We start from the raw sequence: 8529 nt of genomic DNA, 5'->3' as shown, positions 1-8529 counted from the left end.
CAGGATATCTTTTCGTTAGCTGGCTTCACTGAGCCTAACATTGGCCATCCAGATAACCAGTACTACGAAGCTGTCTATCAACTAGCTTAGTCAACTCTAGCTACCTGCGCATTCATGTGAAAGAGGCGGGGTTGTTAATTATGAGCGACATCATCAGAACCATGAATGAAGCACTTCACATGATATGAGAGGAAACGATGATACCAAGTACCTGCGGAAAACTTTAGGTTTAGGGACAGCAAAAAGTCATATTCAGTGAAGTGAAATGTAAACGAGCCTGCAGTTGTACAACAGAATAAGAAGATGCAGAAACACTGGAAATAATTGCCACATATGAAAAGTAGAATAAGGCTTAAAATACATGTAGGAATTATTATATATGACTTATATAGAGTGAATATTTTCTGCTATTTAGTTGGATGATGAAGAAACCGTTCATAAAAAAAAACAAAAAAAAAAAACTTGAGCAATGCAGAAGCAGAGAGTGGAAAAGCACTTAATGACTGATGAGTTCTATCTAACCAAAATATTGCATTTATAATAAATGGGAGCCGATTAACAGTGTGTGGATTATTTCTCTAATAAAAGACAATCTTTCATTTTTATTTACAGTTATCAGCACACAGTTGTCTCATGTTATTCTGAGCTGCAGTGATGGAAACAGAGTGTAAAAACATCCACACTGTCAGCTGTCACTCCAAGGATAAAATCAAATTTGCACAATTAAAATGCAGCTAAAATCATCATCATGTGTTTAGTGTCGTAAACAATCTCTCTGTTTGTTAGAAGCTCTGTTTTAAAACCACAGCCGAAATAGAAAGCCTGGAACAATAAAATGTTTCTACTGACCTATAAAAATATATACACATACACACACACACACACACACACTCATAACTTTATTGTAACTCTTTATTTCCAGTGATCTGATTGGTCAGCAGTGAGGGTGTTGACAGGTAATGATCCGATCCTCTGAAGTTAACCTGCTCCGGAGCAGGTTCGTATAAGTTACCATGGTGATGTACCCCGGTTAGAAGTGAACCACCGCTGTAACCCTGAAAACCCAGAGATAAACCTGAAGTTACCTCGCTAACCAAAATAGAAAGCCTGGAACAATAAAATGTTTCTACTGACCTATAAAAATATATACACATACACACACACACACACACACACTCATAACTTTATTGTAACTCTTTATTTCCAGTGATCTGATTGGTCAGCAGTCAGGGTGTTGACAGGTAATGATCCGATCTTCTGAAGTTAACCTGCTCCAGAGCAGGTTCGCATAAGTTACCATGGTGATGTACCCCGGTTAGAAGTGAACCACCGTTGTAACCCTGAAAACCCAGAGATAAACCTGAAGTTACCTCGCTAACCCCGAATCCTGCTTTGTAGTACAGGCCTACTTATAAGGCCTACTTATAAGTATTGTGTGTATGTGTGTGTGTGTGTATTGTGAAAGAAAATTGAATAGTAGGTTATCATTTTATAAATCTTTTGTATATATGTTACAAATTTTTTCAAACTAAGGAGTCAATGTTTGTTATCAACTGAATGTGATGTAATGTCATTGTCATTTTGAGGTTACATGTTGGTGAAGAAATCCTACTCCTAGGCTAGTTGAACTCTTGAACCTGTTTCTATGTGAAGATTGCTTGCTGACCTCTGGGGTTAGCTAGAGATATCTTTGTCTTAAGCCTACTGTTTTAAAGACCATACTTGTTTGTAAGAAGGTGTAATGGTTTGTGGAAGTGTCCATTTAGGGACCAGACTGTTTTTAGCTTTGCTTCTGGAGAGGTATAAAACTGTCTAGTTTGAGTTCACAATCTTTAGAGAAAGGGCCAGCTGAACAACATGCTTTCTCTCCAAAACTACAAGATGATTGTATTTTTGTTTGTGTTTGGACATTTGTATAATTTTTACTGATGATGTGATGGATTGTACAGTGTTTACAACTGCTTCAACAAGTAACAATGTTTAATGCTTTCTTTATGTCTCCATGTGCCTCTTTTTCGAGAGAAAATTTCCACAACAGTATCCAAAGCCAAAATATCTTATTCCTCTGTGCCGTAGACACTGTCCAAAAACTATTAAAAACATGTCAATGAGCCACAACTTTGCACTGGGTAACATGTTCCATCACCAATAAGTTTGGGCACATTAGTTTGTTTAGAATCAGCTCCAAAGACTAATAACAGTGATCATGTTTTCAGTCTCCAGAGAGTTGTTCTGTGTAAGACACTGAGCATGCAAAGGAATGAGTTTTGGTTTACAATGCTTCACTAGCTTTGCAACTTCTTGACTTTGTCGAAAGTTCTTTGAGAAATTTACAATGTAGTACAAAGTCAAGAGGTTGTGATGTGTAGCACAGCAAGCAAGCAAAGTTGTGCTATATATAGTTTTTTGACAATAATGGAGGTCTACAGTACAAAAGGATAAATACTTGTAAGTAGAACTTGTTGGTTTTGCTCTGCAATTGAGAATTGTTGAGAGGAAAAATGTACAAAATTGCGAGCCATGTCCATGACTCGTGGTTTGAAACTGGAAATGAACAGCAATCCCTTATTATGGTCTGATTTTTTTGTTGACCCATCCATCCAACCTCCTCCGACCGTGGACTTTAAGACCTTTGGGATTTTCTCCTTTACCCCCTGTCATAATAACTACGACTGCTAGAAGGCTTTTCACTTTAACATAAATGTGTTTTGGCTCACTTGCTTAAACAACTAATCCTGTCGTTTTTCAGTGTCTGTTTTAATTATCATATCTGGTACACCCACAGTGTACCCACTCCAAGCACTGTGTGTTTGACCACTCAGGTACTTGACTTAGCCCCTTTATATAAGAGCAGACGTCTTATTGGAAATCTGAAAAAACCGAGGTCACACTAACTCAGCATCTCCGTGGGGAAATGTTAGCTTGCTGTGCAGTTTTAATTTCCAGACTGGGTAAAGGACAGCTGATGCTAAGGCCCAAAGTTCATTTACCACTTTCGCTTTTTTATTGACAAAATGAGTCATCAACCTTAGTGGCAAATCCAATACCTGAGTATGAGTCCGGGGATTTTATTGGAGGTCTAATGCCACCAAGGTCAAACAAACAGTGGAAGCCTTTGCAGAAATGATTTAACCTTTGTCACTGCAATACATGCAATAAGGGTAAAAAAATGTATTACAAAATAGACCTCCAACAACCAAACTTTTCAAAAATAAACTGAAGAAAATTGTATGCCAAACTTCTTTTTCCATAACATTTTGTCTTATTTGAATGGATGTGTAAACCTTCAATGATGAACACAGATCTATACAGCTTCATACAAACTACAAATGGCAACAAATTTGCTTTTATTTTTAAAAAAAAGCCTTTCGAGACCCCACATTGAACATTATAGTGGCACAAAATGACATCCTAGTGTCAGATATTCACTTCATAGCTAATATATGCAGTACATACAATACAGTTAAACAAGCTGTGGTGAGTATGCGATAGTAGTGATTCCCCAGACTTCAGCTGATCAGGAAGAAGTCTGAGGACCAGTTCCCAACCATATAAAAATACAAAATATATTTACATGGAGAAACAAACCTCACAAATGTCTTCACAATGAAAAAATGCCTCCTTACTAATAACAAATGTGTCTGTAGTTATAATTAAATGCCTCTTCAATAAAAATGAACAAATGCCTCTTTGATAATAAGGAAATGCGTATAAAGGAGGAACAAAATAAAGCCTGCACAAATAGCACTAAGAACTGCCCTAATGCAGATATCCTAATTTTTTTAATATTTACTCAAACTATGCTAGAATGCTCCAAATCACCCCCCATCAGAAAAGCAAAAGACAGCAAAGATGTCTCAAAAAGGCCTAAACATACCAGAGTTTCTGGCTGACAATAACCCCTTTCACACATGCACTGCAACCCTGAAACTTTATGGACATTATCCGGAGGAGCTGTACATGTGAACACAAATGTCTGAATCAATCGGACCGGACATTAAGTGGACGTTACCCTGACAGCTCCCTGGTACAAAGTCCGTGTAATGTCTGATTGAGTCCATGTGTGAATACAGCAGGTCATTTTCCAAAGAATTCACAGAGAGGGAGTGCGTGTGTTGATGACGTTTCCATCATGTGGCTGGTGCTGGATAAATGCAGCAAGCCAGCTAAGCTGCATTGTTTTGACTGAGCCTGAACACTCCACTGTGAAGCTAGTGCTAATGGGAGAGAGAACTTCCTATGATTTTGTGTAAAATAAAAGCTGTTTTGTTTTTGGTGCAAAGCTTAAAAACGCTGGGTTACGACCGCAGCATACTTTTTGTGTCATGTCCTGCCTCCTGCACACTACATGCGTGAAAGGGCATCTCTGGACAATGTCTAGACCTGATCCTCCAGACATTGTCCAGAGTTTGTATGTGAAATCGGCTGAAATCTGCTAAAATGAGGTCTGCAGATGGTTGAGAAATGATCAGAATGAGAGGGGTCTGCAATTTCTCTTAAGCCCTGAAGAAAGGGTGTCATCACACCTTGATTGGTCAAGTGGAAAAATCAATCCAGTGGCTTTCAGCTATTATTTAGGAGCCAGTCCCCACACCCTGATCTGAATAAACGTCCAATCAACTCAGAGGAATTTCGACATTCAGCTACCATGAATTGGGAAAGGGGAAATGAAGCAAGTACCCAATAATAGGTGACTGCTATAAGTAGCTGAGTCATTTTTGCTTCCACCTACAGCAGAAATAAATGGGAGAGAAGCTCAGGGAGGGAAGAAGAAGAAAAAAAGGACATGGCATCTACAGGAAACCTCCCAAAGCTTAATGCACACACAAATGCCTCATTCCCCATTCTTGTGTCCCAATTACTTTCCAGATAGTTATTTTCTATAATTTGTTAGATAAATTATATATTTGTTAGACCAACAACACTTATTCACTAAACACCAACTCATCAATTATTCACCCAACACTGTACTCACATGAAAGTAGTTCCTGGAAGCTACCTTATGTGAGGTGTGTATTGCATGTGTTTGTAAGCCAGTATATATTTAATTAAAGTAGTAGCAGAGACTTTGTTCATAGGTGAGAGTCAAACAACTAATATGGTATGAGTGAGCCTGGCAGGACTTTTATTAATATTTTATTCTATTTCACAACTCATTGTATTTACTTAGTATTCTTGTTATTTATATTATATTTGCATATTTACATCTTATCAGTCTTTCCTTCTTTTTTTTAAGGTTGTCTTTTTTGTTAAATAAGATATTTTATATATGGCACTTTTACTTTGTTATTTCCATATCTTTATGACCTGGAAACTGATGGGAGATGCAGCTGCAGTTTGCTTGCCAGAGAAGAAATGACAATGAATCTTTCTTGAATCTTGAAAACATATTGTCGCTAACATCAGTTCATTCTGTTAAGTTAAACATGAATGAACATGGCTGCCCTGCAGTCATTGGTACATTTACTGTTAGAGCTTTCACACATCATTTTAATTATGGCAGACTTTCAGTTCTGATAAAGTAATACAGAAGCATAGGTATGGTGAACTTTCATAATTTATTTTTTCTGTGTTCTCACTTTATAGTATACCGTTTTACCAGTTATCATACAAATATGTGTTTTTCCAAAGATTATACTTTTTATTGTTAAAAGATCTTTTCACTGTCTCAATGTCACATAATTAATTTGAAAGATTTGCAGCTGTGATTAGCTTCTTCATTTCCTCTGTGCATTGCATTGTGGTACAATTGTCTCCAACAACAGCACACTCAAAAATCAAACAATAGTTGGTTCAATAGTTGAACATAGTGAACAGTAAATTGAGATTTTGGACACTTAAGAATAATCCTATCTTTTTGGCATTATGGACAGGTGCAGGGTCACACAATGCTCATTTCTAATTTCTAATTTGTGGGATTTTTAGTGAATTGTACATACTTTGCACAGTACCTTTTTCATCCAACTGTTGAAATTTTTGCAATATATAGATACACACAATACTGTGCAAAGGTTTTAGGCATTTTAGATGTTTAAATTCTTATCGATAATGCAAAACCATCAGAGAGGCTTCTGATCAGTCCCAAATTTACTCCGCAGCAATGACCCCAAACATACAGCCAGAGTCATAAAGAACCATCTTCAGCAACAAGAAGAACAAGGAGTCCTGCAACAGATGGTTTGGCCCCCACAGAGCCCAACAGAAGCAGCTGAGATGCCTAAATCCACAGAAGAACTGTGGCAATTTCTCTGAGATGAAGGAACAACCGACCTGCCCAGAACCTTAAAAAACTGTGTGCACTGTGTGTACCGAGGAGAACTGCTGCTGTTTGAAAGGCAAAGCTACCTCACATCAAATATTGATTTGATTTAGGTTTCTTCTATTTACATTTATTATCACTTGAAACTTTTGCACAGTACTGTATATTTCACATTCAGAATTCAGATGCTCAAATAAAGGATAAATATGATGCACTACTAAATAGGGAGTGATTTCAGACTCAGCCTTAGTCTGTGAACTGGCATCTTGAGTATACTATTTTTGTCACTTTCCAGTGTGAATACAGACTTTAAACACATTTAGGGTGAGTGCAGTATGGAATTAGCACAGAGACAGAGAAGTTTTTTCTTAAAACAGAGGTCAGTAATAGTACATTCCACATCTCCAACTTTTAACCATAAAAGAAAAAAAAAATGCCTTATGGTTGTCATTTTAAGCTCTGATTCAGTACAAGTCTCATTGGTCCTTTAATTAACAAGCCTTCAGTTTGGCCTGGGAATGAACACCATCAGAGCCTCTGTTTTTTTTTTTTCTTTTTTTAATTTACAGCTATAACAAAATAAAATAAGAAGAAGAAGGAGAAAGTGTGAAATTGAGTTGACTGCTCAAAACATTAAATCCTCAAAGAACTTCAACTTCAAAGAAAACCCTCGCCTGCACTTGTTCTTTGTCGTATTTTATAAATCTGAATGTATTTTAATGATCATTGAAACCTACAGCGATGGGCTTTTCCACACAATGAATTCAAGCTCCAAGAAACGATGCTCTGAAGTGAAATTGGTTAGAAGTGACAGGCTGGTGTGCATTTTGACTGGTTTGATTATTTTTATTCACTTAAAGCTCTTCATTCAGAGTGTCATTTGAAATGATGTATGATTGAAACTTTGACATCTCAAGCTCTAAACAGAGACAGAGACAGTCTGAGGTGAATGGTGGTTAATCTTCCCAACTACTAACTCTAGATGTGTGTGTGTAATGCACTGTGTCGAGTCAATTTTACAAGGGATAGAGACCCACTGTCATTTAAATTCCATCTCTAACACATCCAGCTTGACATCATATTACGACCCTGCAAATTGCACCCGCTCCATTTGATGATGTACGATATGAACATCAGACAGCATGAAATGGAAAGATAGATGCAAGCTAGAGACAAAAACTGAGACAAAAAATGCTAATTGAATCCTGCCCTGACTGAAAAATAAAACTGTCTTCCTTCCTTAGTGTCAGCTTTTATCTTTCTTATCTGGAAAATATGTGTGCAGAAATGGGTCAGGATGAAAAGCAGCTTATTAGCATGTGTGTTAACCGCACTAATGGAAGTATTAGTAGCATGTTGGAGATCAGACTGAAAGACTCCTTGAGTGAAACATGTAATGACTCCTGGTGAAAGCACCGTTTCTCATGGGGGGACAGTTGCCGCCAGTGTGACTAATTCCACATGCTCCTCTTAGCTTGTGATTCCTTCGGTCCGGGGAGCCAGGAGAGGTGTGACAGGCCTGCTCTGCTCATAACCTATCAGCTGAATAATTACAGCTAACCTGCTTCTCCACAGGGCTTTGCTGCTATAAACGGCCCTGCTGCCACACACTAATGGAAAATCACAGCTGTAGTAGTGTTGCAGTGGCAGGCTCGGGTCATCGGGGACCTGGGTCGACATATTTGGGTCAAATCCCTTAACATGCCTCGCTGTTTAAAAAAAAGGCAGACTGGAGCTGTTCTACAAGGGTTGTATTTAGTTGATGTTACACATCCGCTGGACGCCATGTTAATGTCCAACTGAAATCATATTGCTTGTAAATTAAATGTCTTCAACTTTCATTAAAAAAATAAATAAATAAAGAACTAGAAAGAAAGAAAGAAATCAGCACCAAAAAGGGAGAAACATATACTTTTTTGTCATCGTTGTGCATATTTACACAATGTTATTGCTATGTGTACATTGACAGGACGCTGATTTGTATAGCCAATCAAATCATTTAATTTTGCATCAAGTAGACGACACTGACTAACAGCCACATAGAAGCCTGAGAAACAAAAAAGGCCTCAGACTTTGACCCGCAGCTCACATTAGCTTTCTAGCTAACGCTTCCTTCTCGTATACTGTCGCAGCATGTAGCCGGTCTTAAAATAATCAGGTCTTCAAATTAACATCAAAATAGGTTTACCATAATCATTCCTCCTGTTCATACTGGCCGTCAGAAGATCCCTTCATAATGCACTTACAATATAAGTGGTAGGGCCCAAAAT

The sequence above is a fragment of the Thunnus thynnus genome, chromosome 13 (assembly GCF_963924715.1).
Source record: "Thunnus thynnus chromosome 13, fThuThy2.1, whole genome shotgun sequence".
Lineage (NCBI taxonomy): Eukaryota > Metazoa > Chordata > Actinopteri > Scombriformes > Scombridae > Thunnus > Thunnus thynnus.
The sequence above is the reverse complement of the archived record's forward strand: the minus strand, read 5'-3'. Positions refer to the sequence as shown.